At 43.0% G+C, this 23,696-nt stretch overlaps 1 long non-coding RNA gene across 1 annotated transcript in view; it reads right to left on the minus strand.

Moving 5' to 3' along the window:
* Nucleotides 1-17,909, minus strand: part of LOC145813648 (uncharacterized) — an 88,629-nt gene extending 70,720 nt beyond the window's left edge. Inside the window, exons 1-2 of the long non-coding RNA XR_014356848.1 lie at nt 17,366-17,909; nt 16,404-16,629 (exon numbers count right to left, since the gene is read on the minus strand). This is a non-coding gene — a long non-coding RNA (uncharacterized LOC145813648). The remainder of the gene's footprint in view (nt 1-16,403; nt 16,630-17,365) is intronic.
* Between the last annotated feature and the right edge of the window lie 5,787 nt (nt 17,910-23,696).

Here is a 23,696-nt window from a genome sequence, read left to right on the forward strand (position 1 = left end):
TTTCTTAAGGAACTAGTTTTCCTAAAGAGAAATCCGGCTCTAACTCCCAAATCGGGAACCCGATTGGAGCCGTGTCTTCTCCCACAACTCTATCGTGTTTAGGCGTTCATGTGTGCCAAGTTTCGTGCCAAACCGACGCGTTTTAGCGATTTTGGGGCGTCAAAACCACGAATTCAAGTTTCTTCAGGAACTAATTTTCCTAGAGTGAAATCCGGCTCTGACTCCCAAACCGGGAGCCCGATTGGAGTACCGTCTTCTCCCAGAAGTCTAGGGACGAGAGACTTGTGGGAGAAGACGGTACTCCAATCGGGTTCCCGGTTTCGGAGTTAAAGTCGGATTTCACTCTAGGCAAACTAGTTCCTTAAGAAACTTGAATTCGAGGTGTTGACGCCCCAAAATCTGCAAACGGCGTCTGTTTTGCACGAAACTTGGCACACACGACCGCCTAGGCACGAGAAACTTGTGGGAGAAGACAGGATTTGAATCGGGTTCCCGGTTTGGGAGTTAGAGCCGGATTTCGGCCTCGGCAAGCTAGTTCCTTAAGAAATTTGAATTCGAGGTGATGATGCCCCAAAATCACCACAACAGCGTCGGTTTGGCACGAAATTTGGCACGCACGACAGCCTAGGCACGAGAGACTTCTGGGAGAAGACGGTACTCCAATCGGGTTCCCGGTATGGGAGTCAGAGCCAGATTTCACTCTAGGAAAACTAGTTCCTTAAGAAACTTGAATTCGAGGTTTTGACGCCCTAAAATCGCCAAAAGGCGTCGGTTTCGCACAAAACCTGCCACACACAACCGCCTAGGCACGAGAAACTTGTGGGAGAAGACAGGACTCCAATCGGGTTTCCTGTTTGAGAGTTAGAGCCGGATTTCACTTTAGGCAAACTAGTTCCTTAAGAAACTTGAATTCGAGGTGTTGACGCCCCATAATCGCCAAGGAATTGGGGTCACTGCTGTGGCAAAGGCACAGCAGTGACTGTTGTGCTTCATTTTGTGATGCATTATGGGATTATTTTTATGATCTGAACCGTTCATTTTGTAAGATTTGTTGAGTACTTCAAGCCTACCAAAAATCATATTAATCGGATATCAACAACTATATGATTGATAACCAAAAAAACAAACAAGAAGTTTTTCTTTTCAAAAATAATATAAAAATATGCAATTCGATCATATAGTTATTGGTATCCGATTAATATGATTTTTGGTAGGCTTGAAGTACTCAACAAACCCTACAAAATGAACGGTTCAGATCATAAAAATAATCCCATAATGCATCACAAAATGAAGCACAACAGTCACTGCTGTGCCTTTGCCACAGCAGTGACCCCAATTCCTTGGCAATTATGGGGCGTCAACACCTCGAATTCAAGTTTCTTAAGGAACTAGTTTGCCTAAAGTGAAATCTGGCTCTAACTCCCAAACAGGAGACCCGATTGGAGTCCTGTCTTCTCCCACAAGTTTCTCGTGCCTAGGCGGTAGTGTGTGGCAGGTTTTGTGTGAAACCGACGCCTTTTGGCGATTTTAGGACGTCAAAACCTCGAATTCAAGTTTCTTAAGGAACTAGTTTTCCTAGAGTGAAATCCGGCTCTGACTCCCAAACCGGGAACCCGATTGGAGTACCGTCTTCTCCCAGAAGTCTCTCGTGTCTAGGCTGTCGTGCGTGCCAAATTTCGTGCCAAGCCGACGCTGTTGTGGTGATTTTGGGGCATCATCACCTCGAATTCAAATTTTTTAAGGAACTAGCTTGCCTAGGCCGCAATCCGGCTGTAACTCCCAAACCGGGAACCCGATTCAAATCCGGTCTTCTCCCACAAGTTTCTCGTGCCTAGGCGGTCGTGTGTGCCAAGTTTCGTGCAAAACAGACGCCGTTTGCAGATTTTGGGGCGTCAACACCTCGAATTCAAGTTTCTTAAGGAACTAGTTTGCCTAGAGTGAAATCCGGCTTTAACTCCGAAACCGGGAACCCGATTGGAGTACCGTCTTCTCCCACAAGTCTCTCGTTCCTAGGCGGTCGTGTGTGCCAGGTTTCGTGCCAATCGAACCCCGTTTGGTGATTTTAAGGTGTCAAAACCTCGAATTCAAATTTCTTAACGAACTAGGTTGCCTAGAGTGAAATCTGGCTCCAACTCCCAAGCCGGGAACCCGATTGGAGCCCCGTCTTCTCCCACAAGTCTCTCGTCTTTAGGCGGTCATGTGTGCCTAGTTTTGTGCCAAGCCGACGGCGTTTGGTATTTTGGGGCGTCAACACCTCGAATTCAAATTTCTTAAGGAACTACTTCTGGCAAGAGTGAAATCCGGCTTTAACTCCCAAACCGGGAACCCAATTCGAGCCGTGTCTTCTCCCAAAACTCTATTGTGTTTAGGCGGTCATGTGTGCCAAGTTTCGTGCCAAACCGACGACGTTTGGTATTTCGGGGAGTCCACACCCCGAATTCAGTTTTCATAAGGAACTACTTTTGCCTAGAGCGAAATCCGGCTCTAACTCCAAAATCGGGAACCCAATTGGAGTCCTGTCATCTCCTACAAGTTTCTCGTGCTTAGGCGGTCTTGTGCGCCAGGTTTCGGGCGAAACAGACGCCTTTTGGCAATTTCGGGGCGTCAACACCTCGAATTCAAGTTTCTTAAGGAACTAGTTTGCCTAGAGTGAAATCCGTCTCTAACTCCCAAACCGGGAACCCCATTGGAGTACCGTTTTCACCCACAAGTCTCTCGTGCCTAGGTGGTCGTGTGTGTTAAGTTTCGTGTCAAGCCGACGCCGTTTGGTAATTTTGGGGCGTCAACACCTTAAATTCAAATTTCTTAAGGAACTAGCTTGCCTAGACCGAAATCCGGCTATAACTCCCAAACCGGGAACCCGATTCGAGCCCCGTCTTCTCCTACAAGTCTCTCGTGCCTAGGCAGTTGTGTGTGCCAAGTTTCTTGCCAGACCGACGCCGTTTGGCAATTTTGGGGCGTCAACACCTCGAATTTAAATATCTTAAGGGACCAAATTGTCTAGACCGAAATCTGGCTCTTACTCCCAAACCGGGAACCCGATTCGAGCCCCGTCTTCTCCCACAAGTCTCTCATCTTTAGGCGGTCATGTGTGCCCAGTTTTGTGCCAAACCGACGGCGTTTGGTATTTTGGGGCGTCAACACCTCGAATTCAAATTTCTTGAGGAACTACTTTTGCCTAGAGTGAAATCCGGCTTTAACTCACAAACCGGGAACCCGATTGGAAACCGTGTCTTCTCCCAAAACTCTATCGTGTTTAGGCTGTCATGTGTGCCAAGTGTCGTGCCAAACCGACGGCTTTTGGTATTTCGGGGCGTCCACACCTCGAATTCAGTTTTCATAAGGAACTCCAAAATCGGGAACCGAATTGGAGTCCTGTCATCTCCTACAAGTTTCTCGTGCTTAGGCGGTCTTGTGCGCCAGGTTTCGGGCGAAACAGACGCCTTTTGGCGATTTCGGGGCGTCAACACCTCGAATTCAAATTTATTAACGAACTAATTTGCCTATAGTGAAATCTAGCTCTAACTCCCAAACCGGGAACCTGATTGGAGCCCCGTCTTCTCCCACAAGTTTCACGTGCCTAGGCGGTCGTGTGTGCCAAGTTTCGTGCCAAACGGACGCCTTTTGGCGATTTTAGGACGTCAACACCTCGAATTTAAGTTTCTTAAGGAAGTAGCTTGCCTAGAGTGAAATCCGTCTCTCACTCCCAAACCGGGAACCCGATTGGAGTACCGTCTTCTCCCACAAGTCTCTCGTGCCTAGGCGGTCGTGTGTGTCAACTTTCGTGTCAAACCGACGCCGTTTGGTAATTTTGGGGCGTCAACACCTCGAATTCAAATTTCTTAAGGAACTAGCTTGCCTAGGCCGAAATCCGGCTCTAACTCCCAAACCGAGAACCCAATTCGAGCCCCGTCTAGTCCCACAAGTCTCTCGTGCTTAAGAAGTCGTGTGTGCCAAGTTTCGTGCCAAACCGACGCCGTTTGGCGATTTTGGGGCGTCAACACCTCGTATTTAAATTTCTTAAGGGACCAAATTGTCTAGACCGAAATCTGGCTCTTACTCCCAAACCGGGAACCCGATTCGACTCCCCTCTTCTCCCATAAGTCTCTCGTTCCTAGGCGGTCGTGTGTGCCAGGTCCGTGCCAATCGAACCCTGTTTGGTGATTTTAAGGTGTCAAAACCTCGAATTCAAATTTCTTAATGACCTAAGTTGCCTAGAGTGAAATCTGGCTCTAACTCCCAAATCGGGAGCCCGACTAGAGCCCCGTCTTCTCCCACAAGTCTCTCGTGTTTAGGCGGTCATGTGTGCCAAGTTTTGTGCCAAACCGACGGCGTTTGGTATTTTGGGGCGTCAACACCTCGAATTCAAATTTCTTAAGGAACTACTTTTGCCTAGAGTGAAATCCGGTTCTAACTCCTAAACCGGGAACCCAATTGGAGTCCTATCTTCTCCCACAAGTTTCTCGTGCCTAAGCGGTCGTGTGTGCCAAGTTTCGTGCGAAACTGACGCCTTTTGGCGATTTTGGGGCGTCTACACCTCGAATTCAAGTTTCTTAACGAACTAGTTTGCCTAAAGAGAAATCCGGCTCTAACTCCCAAATCGGGAACCCGATTGGAGCCGTGTTTTCTCCCACAACTCTATCGTGTTTAGGCGTTCATGTGTGCCAAATTTCGTGCCAAACCGACGCGTTTTAGCGATTTTGGGGCGTCAAAACCACGAATTCAAGTTTCTTAAGGAACTAGTTTTCCTAGAGTGAAATCCGGCTCTGACTCCCAAACCGGGAACCCGATTGGAGTACCGTCTTCTCCCAGAAGTCTCTCGTGCCTAGGCGGTCGTGTGTGCCAGGTTTCGTGTCAAGCCGACGCCGTTTGGTGATTTTAAGGTATCAAACCCTCGAATTCAAATTTCTTAACGAACTAGGTTGCCTAGAGTGAAATCTGGCTCCAACTCCCAAACGGGGAACCCGATTCGAGCCCCGTCTTCTCCCATAAGTCTCTCATTCCTAGGCGGTCGTGTGTGCCAGGTTCGTGCCAATCGAACCCTGTTTGGTGATTTTAACGTGTCAAAGCCTCGAATTCAAATTCCTTAATGACCTAGAGTGAAATCTGGCTCTAACTCCCAAATCGGGAGCCCGACTACAGCCCCGTCTTCTCCCACAAGTCTCTCGTGTTTAGGCGGTCATGTGTGCCAAGTTTTGTGCCAAACCGACGGCGTTTGGTATTTTGGGGCGTCAACACCTCGAATTCAAATTTCTTAAGGAACTACTTTTGCATAGAGTGAAATCTGGCACTAACTCCCAAACCGGAAACCTAATTGGAGTTCTGTCTTCTCCCACAAGTTTCTCGTGCCTAGGCGGTCGTGTGTGCCAAGTTCCGTGCGAAACCGACGCCTTTTGGTGATTAAGACTTGGGGTCACTGCTGTGGCAAATGCACAGCAGTGACTGTTGTGCTTCATTTTGTGATGTATTATGGGCTTATTTTTATGATCTGAACCGTTCATTTTGTAAGATTTGTTGAGTACTTCAAGCCTACCAAAAATCATATTAATCGGATATCAACAACTATATGATTGATAACCAAAAAAACAAACAAGAAGTTTTTCTTTTGAAAAATAGTATAAAAATATGCAATTCGATCATATAGTTATTGGTATCCGATTAATATGATTTTTGGTAGGCTTGAAGTACTCGACAAACCCTACAAAATGAACGGTTCAGATCATAAAAATAATCCCATAATGCATCACAAAATGAAGCACAACAGTCACTGCTGTGCCTTTGCCACAGCAGTGACCTCAATTCCTTGGCAATTATGGGGCGTCAACACCTCGAATTCAAGTTTCTTAAGGAACTAGTTTGCCTAAAGTGAAATCCGGCTCTAACTCCCAAACAGGAAACCCGATTGGAGTCCTGTCTTCTCCCACAAGTTTCTCGTGCCTAGGCGGTTGTGTGTGGCAGGTATCGTGCGAAACCGACGCCTTTTGGCGATTTTAGGGCGTCAAAACCTCGAATTCAAGTTTCTTAAGGAACTAGTTTTCCTAGAGTGAAATCCGGCTCTGACTCCCAAACCGGGAACCCGATTGGAGTACCGTCTTCTCCCAGAAGTCTATCGTGCCTAGGCTGTCGTGCGTGCCAAATTTCGTGCCAAACCGACACTGTTGTGGTGATTTTGGGGCATCATCACCTCGAATTCAAATTTCTTAAGGAACTAGCTTGCCTCGGCCGAAATCCGGCTTTAACTCCCAAACCGGGAACCCGATTCAAATCCCGTCTTCTCCCACAAGTTTCTCGTGCCTAGGCGGTCGTGTGTGCCAAGTTTCGTGCAAAATAGACGCCGTTTGCAGATTTTGGGGCGTCAACACCTCGAATTCAAGTTTCTTAAGGAACTGGTTTGCCTAGAGTGAAATCCGGCTTTAACTCCGAAACCGGGAACCCGATTGGAGTACCGTCTTCTCCCACAAGTCTCTCGTCCCTGGGCGGTCGTGTGTGCCAAGGTCAGTGCCAGACCGACGCCGTTTGGTGATTTTGGGGCATCAGCACCTCGACTTCAAATTTCTTAACGAACTAGCTTGGCTAGACCGAAAACCGGCTCTAACACCCAAACCGGGAACCCGATTCGAGCCCTGTCTTCTCCCACAAGTCTCTCGTGCCTAGGCGGTCGTGTGTGCCAAGTTTCGTGCAAAACCAACGCCGTTTGGAGATTTTGGAGCATCAACACCTCGAATTTAAATTTCTAAAGGGACCGAAATCCGGCTCTAACTCCCAAACCGGGAACCCGATTCGAGCCCCGTTTTCTCCCACAAGTCTCTCGTGCCTAGGCAGTCGTGTGTGCCAAGTTTCGTGCTAATCGAACCCCGTTTGGTGATTTTAAGGTGTCAAAACCTCGAATTCAAATTTATTAACGAACTAGTTTGCCTATAGTGAAATCTGGCTCTAACTCTCAAACCGGGAACCCGATTGGACCCCCGTCTTCTCCCACAAGCCTCTCGTGATTAGGCAGTCTTGTGTGCCAAGTTTTGTACCAAACTGACGGCATTTGGTATTTTGGGCCGTCAACACCTCGAATTCAAGTTTCTCAAGAAATTAGTTTGCCTAGAGTGAAATCCGTCTCTAACTCCCAAACCGGGAACCCGATTGGAGTACCGTTTTCTCCCACAAGTCTTTCGTGCCTAGGTGGTCGTGTGTGTTATGTTTCGTGTCAAGCCGACGCCGTTTGGTAATTTTGGGGCGTCAACACCTTGAATTCAAATTTCTTAAGGAACTAGTTTGCCTAGACCGAAATCCGGCTCTAACTCCCAAACCGGGAACCCGATTCGAGCCACGTCTTCTCCCACAAGTCTCTCGTGCCTAGGCAGTTGTGTGTGCCAAGTTTCTTGCCAAACCGACGCCGTTTGGCAATTTTGGGGCGTCAACACCTCGAATTTAAATTTCTTAAGGGACAAAATTGTCTAGACCGAATTCTGGCTCTTACTCCCAAATCGGGAACCCGATTCGAGCCCCGTCTTCTCCCACAAGTCTCTCGTGCCTAGGCGGTCGTGTGTGCCAGGTTTCGTGCCAATCGAACCTCGTTTGGTGATTTTAAGGTGTCAAAACCTCGAATTCAAATTTCTTAACGAACTAGGTTGTCTAGAGTGAAATCTGGCTCCACTCCCAAACCGGGAACCCGATTGGAGCCCCGTCTTCTCCCACAAGTCTCTCGTCTTTAGGCGGTCATGTGTGCCCAGTTTTGTGCCAAACCGACGGCGTTTGGTATTTTGGGGCGTCAACACCTCGAATTCAAATTTCTTAAGGAACTACTTTTGCCTAGAGTGAAATCCGGCTCTAACTCCCAAACCGAGAACCCAATTGGAGTCCTATCTTCTCCCACAAGTTTCTCGTGCCTAGGCGGTCGTGTGTGCCAAGTTTCGTGCGAAACTGACGCCTTTTGGCGATTTTGGGCCGTCTACACCGCGAATTCAAGTTTCTTAACGAACTAGTTTGCCTAAAGAGAAATCCGGCTCTAACTCCTCCCAAATCGGGAACCCGATTGGAGCCGTGTCTTCTCCCCACAACTCTATCGTGTTTAGGCGTTCATGTGTGCCAAGTTTCGTGCCAAACCGACGCGTTTTAGCGATTTTGGGGCGTCAAAACCACGAATTCAAGTTTCTTAAGGAACTAGTTTTCCTAGAGTGAAATCCGGCTCTGACTCCCAAACCGGGAACCCGATTGGAGTACCGTCTTCTCCCAGAAGTCTCTCGTGCCTAGGCGGTCGTGTGTGCCAGGTTTCGTGCCAATCGAACCCCGTTTGGAGATTTTAAGGTGTCAAAACCTCGAATTCAAATTTCTTAACGAACTAAGTTGCCTAGAGTGAAATCTGGCTCCAACTCCCAAACGGGGAACCCGATTCGAGCCCCGTCTTCTCCCATAAGTCTCTCGTTCCTAGGCGGTCGTGTGTGCCAGGTTCGTGCCAATCGAACCCTGTTTGGTGATTTTAAGGTGTCAAAACCTCGAATTCAAATTTCTTAATGACCTAGGTTGCCTAGAGTGAAATCTGGCTCTAACTCCCAAATCGGGAGCCCGACTAGAGCCCCGTCTTCTCCCACAAGTCTCTCGTGTTTAGGCGGTCATGTGTGCCAAGTTTTGTGCCAAACCGACGACGTTTGGTATTTTGGGGCGTCAACACCTCGAATTCAAATTTCTTAAGGAACTACTTTTGCCTAGAGTGAAATCTGGCACTAACTCCCAAACCGAAAACCTAATTGGAGTTCTGTCTTCTCCCACAAGTTTCTCGTGCCTAGGCGGTCGTGTGTGCCAAGTTCCGTGCGAAATAGACGCCTTTTGGCGATTAAGACTTGGGGTCACTGCTGTGGCAAATGCACAGGGTCACTGCTGTGGCAAATGCACAGCAGTGACTGTTGTGCTTCATTTTGTGATGTATTATAGGCTTATTTTTATGATCTGAACCATTCATTTTGTAAGATTTGTTGAGTACTTCAAGCCTACCAAAAATCATATTAATCGGATATCAACAACTATATGATTGATAACCAAAAAAACAAACAAGAAGTTTTTCTTTTGAAAAATAGTATAAAAATATGCAATTCGATCATATAGTTATTGGTATCCGATTAATATGATTTTTGGTAGGCTTGAAGTACTCAACAAACCCTACAAAATGAACGGTTCAGATCATAAAAATAATCCCATAATGCATCACAAAATGAAGCACAACAGTCACTGCTGTGCCTTTGCCACAGCAGTGACCCCAATTCCTTGGCGATTATGGGGCGTCAACACCTCGAATTCAAGTTTCTTAAGGAACTATTTTGCCTAAAGTGAAATCCGGCTCTAACTCCCAAACAGGAAACCCGATTGGAGTCCTGTCTTCTCCCACAAGTTTCTCGTGCCTAGGCGGTAGTGTGTGGCAGGTTTCGTGCGAAACCGACGCCTTTTGGCGATTTTAGGGCGTCAAAACCTCGAATTCAAGTTTCTTAAGGAGCTAGTTTTTCTAGAGTGAAATCCGGCTCTGACTCCCAAACCGGGAACCCGATTGGAGTACCGTCTTCTCCCAGAAGTCTCTCGTGCCTAGGCTGTCGTGCGTACCAAATTTCGTGCCAAACCGACGCTGTTGTGGTGATTTTGGGGCATCATCACCTCGAATTCAAATTTCTTAAGGAACTAGCTTGCCTAGGCCGCAATCCGGCTCTAACTCCCAAACCGGGAACCCGATTCAAATCCCGTCTTCTCCCACAAGTTTCTCGTGCCTAGGCGGTCCTGTGTGCCAAGTTTCGTGCAAAACAGACGCCGTTTGCAGATTTTGGGGCGTCAACACCTCGAATTCAAGTTTCTTAAGGAATTAGTTTGCCTAGAGTGAAATCCGGCTTTAACTCCGAAACCGGAAACCCGATTGGAGTACCGTCTTCTCCCACAAGTCTCTCGTCCCTAGGCGGTCGTGTGTGCCAAGTTTCGTGCCAGACCGACGCCGTTTAGTGATTTTGGGGCATCAGCACCTCGACTTCAAATTTCTTAAGGAACTAGCTTGGCTAGACCGAAAACCGGCTCTAACACCCAAACCGGGAACCCGATTCGAGCCCTGTCTTCACCCACAAGTCTCTCGTGCCTAGGTGGTCGTGTGTGCCAAGTTTCGTGCAAAACCAACGTCGTTTGGCGATTTTGGGGCATCAACACCTCGAATTTAAATTTCTAAAGGGATCGAAATCCGGCTCAAACTCCCAAACCGGGAACCCGATTCGAGCCCCGTCTTCTCCCACAAGTCTCTCGTGCCTAGGCGGTCGTGTGTGCCAAGTTTCGTGCTAATCGAACCCCGTTTGGTGATTTTAAGGTGTCAAAACCTCGAATTCAAATTTATTAACGAACTAGTTTGCCTATAGTGAAATCTGGCTCTAACTCTCAAACCGGGAACCCGATTGGAGCCCCGTCTTCTCCCACAAGTCTCTCATGATTAGGCGGTCTTGTGTGCCAAGTTTTGTGCCAAACTGACGGCATTTGGTATTTTGGGGTGTCAACACTTCGAATTCAAATTTTATAAGGAACTACTTTTGCCTAGAGTGAAATCCGGCTTTAACTCCCAAACCGGGAACCCAATTGGAGTCCTGTCTTCTCCCACAAGTTTCACGTGCCTAGCCGGTCGTGTGTGCCAAGTTTCGTACGAAACTGATGCCTTTTGGCGATTTTTGGGCGTCAACACCTCGAATTCAAGTTTCTCAAGAAATTAGTTTGCCTAGAATGAAATCCGTCTCTAACTCCCAAACCGGGAACCCGATTGGAGTACCGTTTTCTCCCACAAGTCTCTCGTGCCTAGGTGGTCGTGTGTCTTAAGTTTCGTGTCAAGCCGACGCCGTTTGGTAATTTTGGGGCGTCAACACCTCGAATTCAAATTTCTTAAGGAACTACTTCTGCCAAGAGTGAAATCCGACTTTAACTCCCAAACCGGGAACCCAATTTGAGCCGTGTCTTCTCCCAAAACTCTATTGTGTTTAGGCGGTCATGTGTGCCAAGTTTTGTGCCAAACCGACGACGTTTGGTATTTCGGGGCGTCCACACCTCGAATTCAATTTTCATAAGGAATTACTTATGCCTAGAGCGAAATCCGGCTCTAACTCCAAAATCGAGAACCCAATTGGAGTCCTGTCATCTCCTACAAGTTTCTCGTGCTTAGGCGGTCTTGTGCGCCAGGTTTCGGGCGAAACAGACGCCTTTTGGCAATTTCGGGGCGTCAACACCTCGAATTCAAGTTTCTTAAGGAACTAGTTTGCCTAGAGTGAAATCCGTCTCTAACTCCCAAACCGGGAACCCCATTGGAGTACCGTTTTCTCCCACAAGTCTCTCGTGCCTAGGTGGTCGTGTGTGTTAAGTTTCGTGTCAAGACGACGCCGTTTGGTAATTTTGGGGCGTCAACACCTTAAATTCAAATTTCTTAAGGAACTAGCTTGCCTAGACCGAAATCCGGCAATAACTCCCAAACCGGGAACCCGATTCGAGCCCCGTCTTCTCCCAGAAGTCTCTCGTGCCTAGGCAGTCGTGTGTGCCAAGTTTCGTGCAAAACCAACGCCGTTTGGCGATTTTGGGGCATCAACACCTCGAATTTAAATTTCTAAAGGGACCGAAATCCGGCTCTAACTCCCAAACCGGGAACCCCATTGGAGTACCGTTTTCTCCCACAAGTCTCTCGTGCCTAGGTGGTCGTGTGTGTTAAGTTTCGTGTCAAGCCGACGCCGTTTGGTAATTTTGGGGCGTCAACACCTTAAATTCAAATTTCTTAAGGAACTAGCTTGCCTAGACCGAAATCCGGCTATAACTCCCAAACCGGGAACCCGATTCGAGCCCCGTCTTCTCCTACAAGTCTCTCGTGCCTAGGCAGTTGTGTGTGCCAAGTTTCTTGCCAAACCGACGCCGTTTGGCAATTTTGGGGCGTCAACACCTCGAATTTAAATATCTTAAGGGACCAAATTGTCTAGACCGAAATCTGGCTCTTACTCCCAAACCGGGAACCCGATTGGAGCCCCGTCTTCTCCCACAAGTCTCTCGTCTTTAGGCGGTCATGTGTGCCCAGTTTTGTGCCAAACCGACGGCGTTTGGTATTTTGGGGCGTCAACACCTCGAATTCAAATTTCTTGAGGAACTACTTTCGCCTAGAGTGAAATCCGGCTTTAACTCACAAACCGGGAACCCGATTAGAGCCGTGTCTTCTCCCAAAACTCTATCGTGTTTAGGCGGTCATGTGAGCCAAGTTTCGTGCCAAACCCACAGCGTTTGGTATTTCGGGGCGTCCACACCTCGAATTCAATTTTCATTAGGAACTCCAAAATCGGGAACCGAATTGGAGTCCTGTCATCTCCTACAAGTTTCTCGTGCTTAGGCGGTCTTGTGCGCCAGGTTTCGGGCGAAACAGACGCCTTTTGGCGATTTCGGGGCGTCAACACCTCGAATTCAAATTTATTAACGAACTAATTTGCCTATAGTGAAATCTAGCTCTAACTCCCAAACCGGGAACCTGATTGGAGCCCCGTCTTCTCCCACAAGTTTCACGTGCCTAGGCGGTCGTGTGTGCCAAGTTTCGTGCGAAACCGACGCCTTTTGGCGATTTTGGGACGTCAACACCTCGAATTTAAGTTTCTGAAGGAAGTAGCTTGCCTAGAGTGAAATCCGTCTCTAACTCCCAAACCGGGAACCCGATTGGAGTACCGTCTTCTCCCACAAGTCTCTCGTGCCTAGGCGGTCGTGTGTGTCAACTTTCGTGTCAAACCGACGCCGTTTGGTAATTTTGGGGCGTCAACACCTCGAATTCAAATTTCTTAAGGAACTAGCTTGCCTAGACCGAAATCCGGCTCTAACTCCCAAACCGAGAACCCAATTCGAGCCCCGTCTAGTCCCACAAGTCTCTCGTGCTTAGGAGGTCGTGTGTGCCAAGTTTCGTGCCAAACCGACGTCGTTTGGCGATTTTGGGGCGTCAACACCTCGTATTTAAATTTCTTAAGGGACCAAATTGTCTAGACCGAAATCTGGCTCTTACTCCCAAACCGGGAACCCGATTCGAGCCCCGTCTTCTCCCATAAGTCTCTCGTTCCTAGGCGGTCGTGTGTGCCAGGTTCGTGCCAATCGAACCCTGTTTGGTGATTTTAAGGTGTCAAAACCTCGAATTCAAATTTCTTAATGACCTAGGTTGCCTAGAGTGAAATCTGGCTCTAACTCCCAAATCGGGAGCCCGACTAGAGCCCCGTCTTCTCCCACAAGTCTCTCGTGTTTAGGCGGTCATGTGTGCCAAGTTTTGTGCCAAACCGACGGCGTTTGGTATTTTGGGGCGTCAACACCTCGAATTCAAATTTCTTAAGGAACTACTTTTGCCTAGAGTGAAATCCGGCTCTAACTCCCAAACCGGGAACCCAATTGGAGTCCTATCTTCTCCCACAAGTTTCTCGTGCCTAGGCGGTCGTGTGTGCCAAGTTTCGTGCGAAACTGACGTCTTTTGGCGATTTTGGGGCGTCTACACCTCGAATTCAAGTTTCTTAACGAACTAGTTTGCCTAAAGAGAAATCCGGCTCTAACTCCCAAATCGGGAACCCGATTGGAGCCGTGTTTTCTCCCACAACTCTATCGTGTTTAGGCGTTCATGTGTGCCAAATTTCGTGCCAAACCGACGCGTTTTAGCGATTTTGGGGCGTCAAAACCACGAATTCAAGTTTCTTAAGGAACTAGTTTTCCTAGAGTGAAATCCGGTTCTGACTCCCAAACCGGGAACCCGATTGGAGTACCGTCTTCTCCCAGAAGTCTCTCGTGCCTAGGCGGTCGTGTGTGCCACGGTTTCGTGCCAATCGAACCCCGTTTGGTGATTTTAAGGTGTCAAAGCCTCGAATTCAAATTTCTTAACGAACTAGGTTGCCTAGAGTGAAATCTGGCTCCAACTCCCAAACGGGGAACCCGATTCGACTCCCGTCTTCTCCCATAAGTCTCTCGTTCCTAGGCGGTCGTGTGTGCCAGGTTCGTGCCAATCGAACCCTGTTTGGTGATTTGAAGGTGTCAAAACCTCGAATTCAAATTTCTTAATGACCTAGGTTGCCTAGAGTGAAATCTGGCTCTAACTCCCAAATCGGGAGCCCGACTAGAGCCCCGTCTTCTCCCACAAGTCTCTCGTGTTTAGGCGGTCATGTGTGCCAAGTTTTGTGCCAAACCGACGGCGTTTGGTATTTTGGGGCGTCAACACCTCGAATTCAAATTTCTTAAAGAACTACTTTTGCCTAGAGTGAAATCTGGCACTAACTCCCAAACCGGAAACTTAATTGGAGTTCTGTCTTCTCCTACAAGTTTCTCGTGCCTAGGCGGTCGTGTGTGCCAAGTTCCGTGCGAAACCGACGCCTTTTGGCGATTATGGGGCGTCAACACCTCGAATTCAAGTTTCTTAAGGAACTAGTTTGACTAAAGTGAAATCCGGCTGTAACTCCCAAACAGGAAACCCGATTGGAGTCCTGTCTTCTCCCACAAGTTTCTCGTGCCTAGGCGGTTGTGTGTGGCAGGTTTCGTGCGAAACCGACGCCTTTTGGCGATTTTGGGGCGTCAAAAACTCGAATTCAAGTTTCTTAAGGAACTAGTTTTCCTAGAGTGAAATCCGGCTCTGACTCCCAAACCGGGAACCCGATTGGAGTACCGTCTTCTCCCAGAAGTCTCTCGTGCCTAGGCTGTCGTGCGTGCCAAATTTCGTGCCAAACCGACGCTGGTGTGGTGATTTTGGGGCATCATCACCTCGAATTCAAATTTCTTAAGGAACTAGCTTGCCTAGGCCGAAATCCGGCTCTAACTCCCAAACCGGGAACCCGATTCAAATCCCGTCTTCTCCCACAAGTTTCTCGTGCCTAGGCGGTCGTGTGTGCCAAGTTTCGTGCAAAACAGACGCCGTTTGCAGATTTTGGGGCGTCAACACCTCGAATTCAAATTTCTTAAGGAACTAGTTTGCCTAGAGTGAAATCCGGCTTTAACTCCGAAATCGGGAACCCGATTGGAGTACCGTCTTCTCCTACAAGTCTCTCGTCCCTAGGCGGTGTGTGCCAAGTTTCGTGCCAGACCGACGCCGTTTGGTGATTTTGGGGCATCAGCACCTCGACTTCAAATTTCTTAAGGAACTAGCTTGGCTAGACCGAAAACCGGCTCTAACACCCAAACCGGGAACCCGATTCGAGCCCTGTCTTCACCCACAAGTCTCTCGTGCCTAGGCGGTCGTGTGTGCCAAGTTTCGTGCAAAACCAACGCCGTTTGGCGATTTTGGGGCATCAACACCTCGAATTTAAATTTCTAAAGGGACCGAAATCCGGCTCTAACTCCCAAACCGGGAACCCGATTCGAGCCCCGTCTTCTCCCACAAGTCTCTCGTGCCTAGGCGGTCGTGTGTGCCAAGTTTCGTGCTAATCGAACCCCGTTTGGTGATTTTAAGGTGTCAAAACCTCGAATTCAAATTTATTAACGAACTAGTTTGCCTATAGTGAAATCTTGCTCTAACTCTCAAACCGGGAACCCGATTGGAGCCCCGTCTTCTCCCACAAGTCTCTCGTGCCTAGGCGGTCGTGTGTGCCAAGTTTCGTGCCAAACCAACACCGTTTGGCGATTTTGGGGCATCAACACCTCGAATTTAAATTTCTGAAGGGACCGAAATCCGGCTCTAACTCCCAAACCGGGAACCCGATTCGAGCCCCGTCTTCTCCCACAAGTCTCTCGTGCCTAGGCGGTCGTGTGTGCCAAGTTTCGTGCTAATCGAACCCCGTTTGGTGACTTTAAGGTGTCAAAACCTCAAATTCAAATTTATTAACGAACTAGTTTGCCTATAGTGAAATCTGGCTCTAACTCTCAAACCGAGAACCCGATTGGAGCCCCGTTTTCTCCCACAAGTCTCTCGTGATTAGGCGGTCTTGTGTACCAAGTTTTGTGCCAAACTGACGGCGTTTGGTATTTTGGAGTGTCAGCACCTCGAATTCAAATTTTTTAAGGAACTACTTTTGCCTAGAGTGAAATCCGGCTCTAACTCCCAAACCGGGAACCCAATTGGAGTTTTGTCTTCTCCCACAAGTTTCACGTGCCTAGGCGGTCATGCGTGCCAAGTTTCGTGCGAAACTGACGCCTTTTGGCGATTTTGAGGCGTCAACACCTCGAATTCAAGTTTCTTAAGGAACTAGTTTGCCTAGAGTGAAATCCGTCTCTAACTCCCAAAACCGGGAACCGGATTGGAGTACCGTTTTCTCCCACAAGTCTCTCGTGCCTAGGTGGTCGTGTGTGTTAAGTTTCGTGTCAAGCCGACGCCGTTTGGTAAAGAGAATCAAATTTTACAGATATAAGTTGAGAATTCAAACAACTAAATTTGGCACAATTAATATGTATATATGTAAATATATACCATATATTATGTATGTAAAATTACTAACCTTGTCAATTGTGGCGAAAATGGACATGTTCTTGAAATCCCTGGACCTGAGCCGTGACCTCCCAATCCCCAGCCACCGAATCAGCGCAGACGACATCACTCACATGGTACAATGATGTTGGAACCAACGTTTCATAAGGCTCATTAAGGGTGATGACAGCGCCAACACCAAGCTGCTTCAACTGCAAAACATCCTTAGGGAATGGAACCGCCCCCAGCAGAAGATACTGTTTAAAAATCAAAATAGAAATAAAAACTCAAATCAATAAATCATGATCCCTTTAATTTAAGCTCACATTCCATCAGTGCACCAAGAACACCAAGAAAATGAAATGTAAAGTAGTTGCATTGGTCAAAGTTTCAGGAAGCTCTTCATTTTCTCCAATTCAGATAATCAGAATTCTAAGAATAACAGGCCCCATTATCCCATCTTTTTCCTACATTTTCTCCAGTAACTTAAATGCAAAGGAATTCTATTTTCTCAACAACCAAATGAATCATGAAGAACAATTTTAAAGCTCTACTGAACTACTTCACTTTTCAATTTTTTTTGTTTTGTTTTGTTTTTTTTTTTTCCAGCAACCAAACAGATCAAAGAAAAACAACTCCAGAAGCTATTACATACAGTGACAGTCATAGGAATTCTATTTTCTCTAGTAACTGAAATACATAGGAATTCTATTTTCTCAACAACCAAATGGATTGAGAAGAACAATTCCAAAAAGCTACTAAACTACCACCCATTAAAACAACACGAAAAATCCTTCTTTTTCTTTGTAGTGCTCCATTTTCCCAGCAACCAAACAGATCAAACAAAAACAACTCCAGAAATTAAAACATAGAGCAACAATCACAGTGATACAAACACAAGACCAAAGCAAACACAAAAAACAGATACAACAACATACACAAATATACATACATATATATATATATATATATGAAGGGACTTAGAACCAAAACCCGATCAATTTGGTCCCACCAGCTGAACTCAGCTTGAATCTTGTTCCGGAAAACATTGTACAGAAGGGTCGGGTAGAACAGGATCCGAGCCCCAGCTCCGACTAGCGCTCTCTTTGCGTCGACCCGAACAATCATTCTTCCAGAAATCACTGTGATTGTAACTCCTTCCATCAGATTCAACCTCGTCCAACTCTTCGATCTTCACGTCACCGATCGCAGCAGAAATTCAAACAAAACCACAACACTAACTCCGATTCTGATCAAGACAACTCTAAAACCTAATGATTCGATAATTGGGGATGGAATTTGAGTGGTTGAAAAACCCTAAATCGAATTGGGTGAAAAATACATTGATCGGAATCGGAAAAAAGTGGATTCAAGTGTAAGGAGACGGAAGAATTGCATGCGGATGTGAGCCTAATCGTAATGAGGAGAGCGGAGGATAGAAAGATTTGTCTCCGTTGCAATTTTGTGAGAGAAATGTACCGTTGGGCGGGGGGCGGTGGTGAATATAGCCGTTGTTGGGTTGGGAGAATACAAAACAATTAGGGCGTTGTGATCCCTAGAGTTAATGAGATGGATCCGACCCGTGTCTCACTAATGGAAGGTTGAGATTAATTCTTGTCAAAACGATATTGTTTTGGTGAAAAAAAATTATAAAAAAAAATAATGAAGAAAAAAAAAATGTGAACAGAATGAGAAAGAAGAAGAAGAAGAAGCTACTTACCCAAAAAGAATGAGAAAGAAGCTTCAAACGGTATCATCATCATGGATTTTGATCTGTGAGATCTAAATAAATAAAAAAGAAGATTAAATTGATTCGATAATAAGATTGTTTCAGATCTGTATCATCATCATCATCATCAAAAGATTGAAGAAAAAATGTAAACAGAATGAGAAAGAGGTTTCAAACTATATCATTATCATGGATTTTGATCTGTGAAATCTAAATAAATAAAAAAGAAGATTAAATCGATTCAATAATAAAATTGATTCAGATATGTATCATCATCATCATCAAAAGATTAAAGAAAACCCATGAAAAAAATGAGAAAGAGGCTTCAAAAGATTAAATCGATTCGTCAATAATAAGATTGATTCAGATTTGTATCATCATTGTCATCATCATCATCAAAAGATTGATATAGATATGTATTTCTATATGCATATATATATATATATATATATATATATTTACAGACCTTGTGAAGAAGATTAAATCGATTTGATAATAAAATTGATTCATATCTTTATCATCATCATCATAAAAAGATTGATTCAGATATGTATTTATATATGCATATATGTCTATTTACAAACCCCATAGTGCGAGGACCAAAGATTGATTCAGATCTGTATCATCATCATCATCATCATCAAAATCAGCATATCCGATCAACGGACATGGAAATCGACGGAGGAAATCGTTGACAGAAGGTCTTCTATGGCTGACTTGAACAAAGGATGTTCATCATCATCATCAAGGGCTGATTTGTGAAGCACTAGTGTATAGATCAAGAACAAGAACCACTCACTATCCACTTGAATCAAAAGATTTCTAAAATGAAGTAGAGTCTCAACTCAAAATCAAAGCTCTGTCCCTTCTCTTGCTCTGGTCCCTTCTCTCTCTATCTCAAACTCTCCCACAAACTAGTGAAAGCGAACCCAGAAAGTTGATTTCTGTTTGTTGTTGTTGTTGTTGTTTTTTTTGTTTTTTTTTTTTTTTTTGAAATTACTAACCAAAACGACGTCGTTTTGGCTAGTTTTATTTTGAACCATTGGATCACTCACTTCAGGGATCACTTCAAGGCATCCCACTCTAGAGGATCCTAATACACAATTAGGCGCCTCCCACATGTTCGTACTCGTTGGCAACTTAATGCTGACTACAACCCAATAAAATAAGGGAGAATTACTTAATCGTAGACTTTGAGAAAAGTTATTAACAGTCACTGATTTTTTTTAACAACAGTAAAGAGTACAAAATTTATACAAGAAAATGACATTTTTTGTATTGATTTCGGTTATGGTTTACTTTTGGAATTGTAATTCTAATAAATAAGAATAATATTATATGTATTAATTAATGTACCAATTGACGATGTGACATAATTTAAGATATTTTTAGTATTTGTAATGTTATTAATGAGTGGGGGGTCAATAATAATATCATAATTAGTGTTGGTATACTAGTTAGTACACTAATTGGTACATGCAATACTACCGAATAAAAAAAAATTCAAAAATCTTTTCTAAATGTGTAACCAAACATGCAAATCAAAATTTAATTAAAAATTCTTTTCAAAACTCACAACCAAATTCTTTTCAAAATTTTATTTAAAGAAAAATTTTAAAAGATATTTCTTTATTTTATTTTTTAAAATCATGATTTGAGTGTAGAGTTGTTTTTTCAATTATGAATTTTGAGTTGAGTTTTGAAAAGAGAAAAATTTGTTTGGTTATGAATTTTGAAAAGAGTTTTGAGTTGTATGTTTTTAATGTGCACTATATTTCATATAATTGTGCACTGTATTTTTTTAAATATTTAAAAATTTTAAAAAAATTATTTTTTTAAATATATAATTTTTATTTTTTTATTTCAAATAATTTATTTTATTTAAAAAATATATTTTTAATATTTTAATGTTTTTAATATTTTTTAACTTTTTTTAAATATTTAATTTTTTTTTTATTTCAAAAAAAATTGGATCGCCATATATATCTAAACCATAACAAATTATTTGGCCAATACTTAAAAAAAAACAAAAATTATTTTTCAAAAAAAAATAAAAAATAAAAACAATATTTTGATTAAAAAGTTTTTTAATTGAATTTTGAATTATGTGTTTGGTTATGAGTTTTAAAAATAGTTTTTGAATTGAGTTTTAAGTTACGTGTTTGCTTCTGATTTAAGTGTGGAGTTATGTTCTGAATTTAAAATGTTTACAAAAATGAAATAAAATATTTAAAATAAAAAATAAAATTTTCTTAAACGTTTTTAAATATTTAAAAGAAATAAATTCGAAAAATTTCAAAATACAACTCAAAATTCAAAAACTTAAAACTCAAAGTACAACTTAAAACTCTTTTCAAAACTCAAAATTCTTTTCAAAATTTAAAATTCAAAAACTCAAAAATATTTTCAAAATTCATAACCAAACAAATTTTTATTTTATTTTTTTGGGTAAGTAAGTCATAAAATAAAGACAATGAAATTTACAAGTTTACAAGGGGCATACCCCAGGCACGCCCAACAACAAATAATAAAAAAAACAATTACAAACCAACAGAAACTACCACTACACCCCTCTAAGAAAGAGGGGGGTATACAAGAACAACAAAGCAACAAATAACCCAACTTTGCCCATATATCCTTTTTGTCCCCAAGTAACCCCTACCATCAGAGATAATAGAAAGAAACTTGGGGTGAATATATGGGCAAAGATACAAAAAAGCACCCCAAAACTTGTAAAACACGACAGACACTCACAAAGCTACAACCCTCACGCCAGAAACGAAGGATACCACCAACCCCACAAGCCCCCAGTCTATACTGTAGATAAACACATGGAATCCAATAAGCATCCCACTCCTCACAGCCGTGACATCCAAGCCACTTAACCAAAGCCGTAACGGAGGAAAAAATCTATCCCATGAGAAATCCCAACAGAATCACATGAAGCTAGTGCGGTCAGTAACCATAAGCCACGGTCTTGAGAGTTGTAGTGAAAAACAATAGCCCCGCTGCAGCAAACCAAAACATAGCCAACAAAACATGAGAGCAATCATCACATCCCCCAGTCCCTTTTTGTGTAGATCACAAGCCTTAAACCTCACGGCAGTGTCCCCATCACTCCATGTCAGGCGTGGCAGAGCAATCAATTAGGATGGGTCACATGAAAACAAGAAGCGACCAGAAAACCAGTAGCTATCCTTTCGCTCATCTACCAGTCTCTAACTCGGCTAGTTATCGAATCACTATTCCCCATAGCAGTGACTCCCCAATCACTCTTGGCGGAGATGGCCCAAAACTAACCTCATATCGAGTCACATGAGGATCACACGATCAATCATCATGAAATAATCGACTACAAAAGATTCACTGCATTGTGGCTAATCAAAAATAAATGGGCACACCAATAAAATTGAGACCCAATACAATTTAGCCCAAGAAAAGGCCCAAAATCAACAAGACCACGAGCACCATAAAAGGAGGCCCACGGACTGCCCACAGTAAGTAAACAAGGACCCAAGAAAGGGCCCCACCAGTATCTTCATAAACCCAATTTGCCGTTGGCTAAAAATTGCCCACTGCCACAAACCACTTTACGCCCCAAACTTGGAATAAAATTACCAAGTGGGCCCCAGCTGCCCAGGCCATTAAGCCCCACCAAAAACCGTAGTTAACAACCAAAATATATATATATACAAATTTTTATTTTTTCAAAACTCAACTCATAACTCCACACTTAAAATCACAATTTCACATTTAAATCATAATTATAAAATTAAACTAAACGGATTTTACCCTTAACTCTTACACTCACTAATACACCTTGCACATACTCACACCTCTCTCTCTCTCTCTCTCTCTCTCTCTCTCTTTCTCTCACATATAGAGGTGAAATTAAAATTTTATTACTACAGAGGTTAAAAGATACACAATATTTTTTTACCGTATAGACAAATACACATATATGTACAGCATGATATATAAATTATATATATACACATAAAAAAAATTTAAATATCATATAAACAATCTCTAATAGAATGAATAATTTTTTTTCTAAAAAAATAACAGAGAATAAAAGATGAGAAAATAGTGGGGTGGAGCTTCATATTGATGGTTTTCAGCATACTTTGGGCTTCCTGTTACACTTCATGTGGACTCCTCAAAACTATGTGGGTTTGGGGTCGTTGATATCTGGATGGACATCTTGGTTGCTCTCTTTTGTGTCTTTTGGTTGGTTGGACCTTCATTATTTTTCTTTATTTTGGTTGATGTTAGATCCTTTGCCTTTGTTCAATTTCTATTTTCTTTGAAATAGGTTTTGAACATTTGCGTTTTGTTCTCTTCTGTTTTGTTTCTCTTGGATTCCTTTGTATAGTTCGTAGGACCTGGGGCATGCCCCTTGTAATCTTTGTATATTTTCATGTTTTATTTATGTCTTATTCACCCCAAAAAAAAAAATAGTGGGGTATATATCTTTTATACTAAGATACTATTTTATTTATAAAATAATATATATATATATATATATTTTGCCAATTAAAATATATATATATATATATATATATATATATATATTTAGAAATACTATGGCAAATAAAATTTTCACAGTGACAGAGAGGTCATGACCCCTCATAATCTTCACCTAGTTCTACCCATCACACATACACTCACTTCATTCTTTTAATAAAAAAAACAAAAATAAAATAAAATTTATCTTTATATTTTTAAATTTATTTTATTTTATTAAAATATATTTAATATTTAATATACAAATTCTATTTTTATGGAATTGATATTGTTCTAAAAATATATTTAAAATTTTAAAATGCAACTAATATTTCACATATTTAATAAAAATTTAAATTAATAATCTAAAATATATAAAAATTTATAGAATTAAAATAATTTGTATGATTTAAGTTAATATAAATAATAAAATTACTTTTCTAATTAATATATATATATATAGATATATATATATATATATATATATTGGTAGGAGAAAACGTTTAGAATAATACTAATGTAAATAAAAACATATTAATTCAAACCATGCAAATAATAACTCAAACCAAAATAATAATATAATAATAAAAATAATAATGGCCATGTTTGATTCCACACACAAAGTAAGACTTGCACCTACACAAACTAAACTTACACTTCATACATACTAGACTTGTATCCCTACACATATTAGATTTGCACCCCACACCCTACACAGATTAAACTTGTGTCCCCCATATATTAGACTTGTATCCCTACACAAATTTTTTTAGGTAAGTAAGTCATAAAATAAAGACAATGAAATTTACAAGTTTACAAAGGGCATACCCTAGGGATGCCCAACAAATAAATAAAAACGATTACATAACCAACGTAAACTACCACTATGCCCCTAAAAAAGGAGATAATCAAGAACAACAAAAAACAAAATAACCCAACTCTGCCCATATATCATTTTTGTCCCCAAGTAACCCCTATCATCAAAGATAATAGATGAGAACTTGAGGTGAATATATGGGCAAAGATACAAATAAACACCACAAAGCTTATAAACATAGCAAACATACTCATAAAGCAACAGCCCACAAG

This window comes from Camellia sinensis, chromosome 15 (genome assembly GCF_055761805.1).
Source record: "Camellia sinensis isolate YWXY chromosome 15, ASM5576180v1, whole genome shotgun sequence".
NCBI classification, from domain to species: Eukaryota; Viridiplantae; Streptophyta; class Magnoliopsida; order Ericales; family Theaceae; genus Camellia; species Camellia sinensis.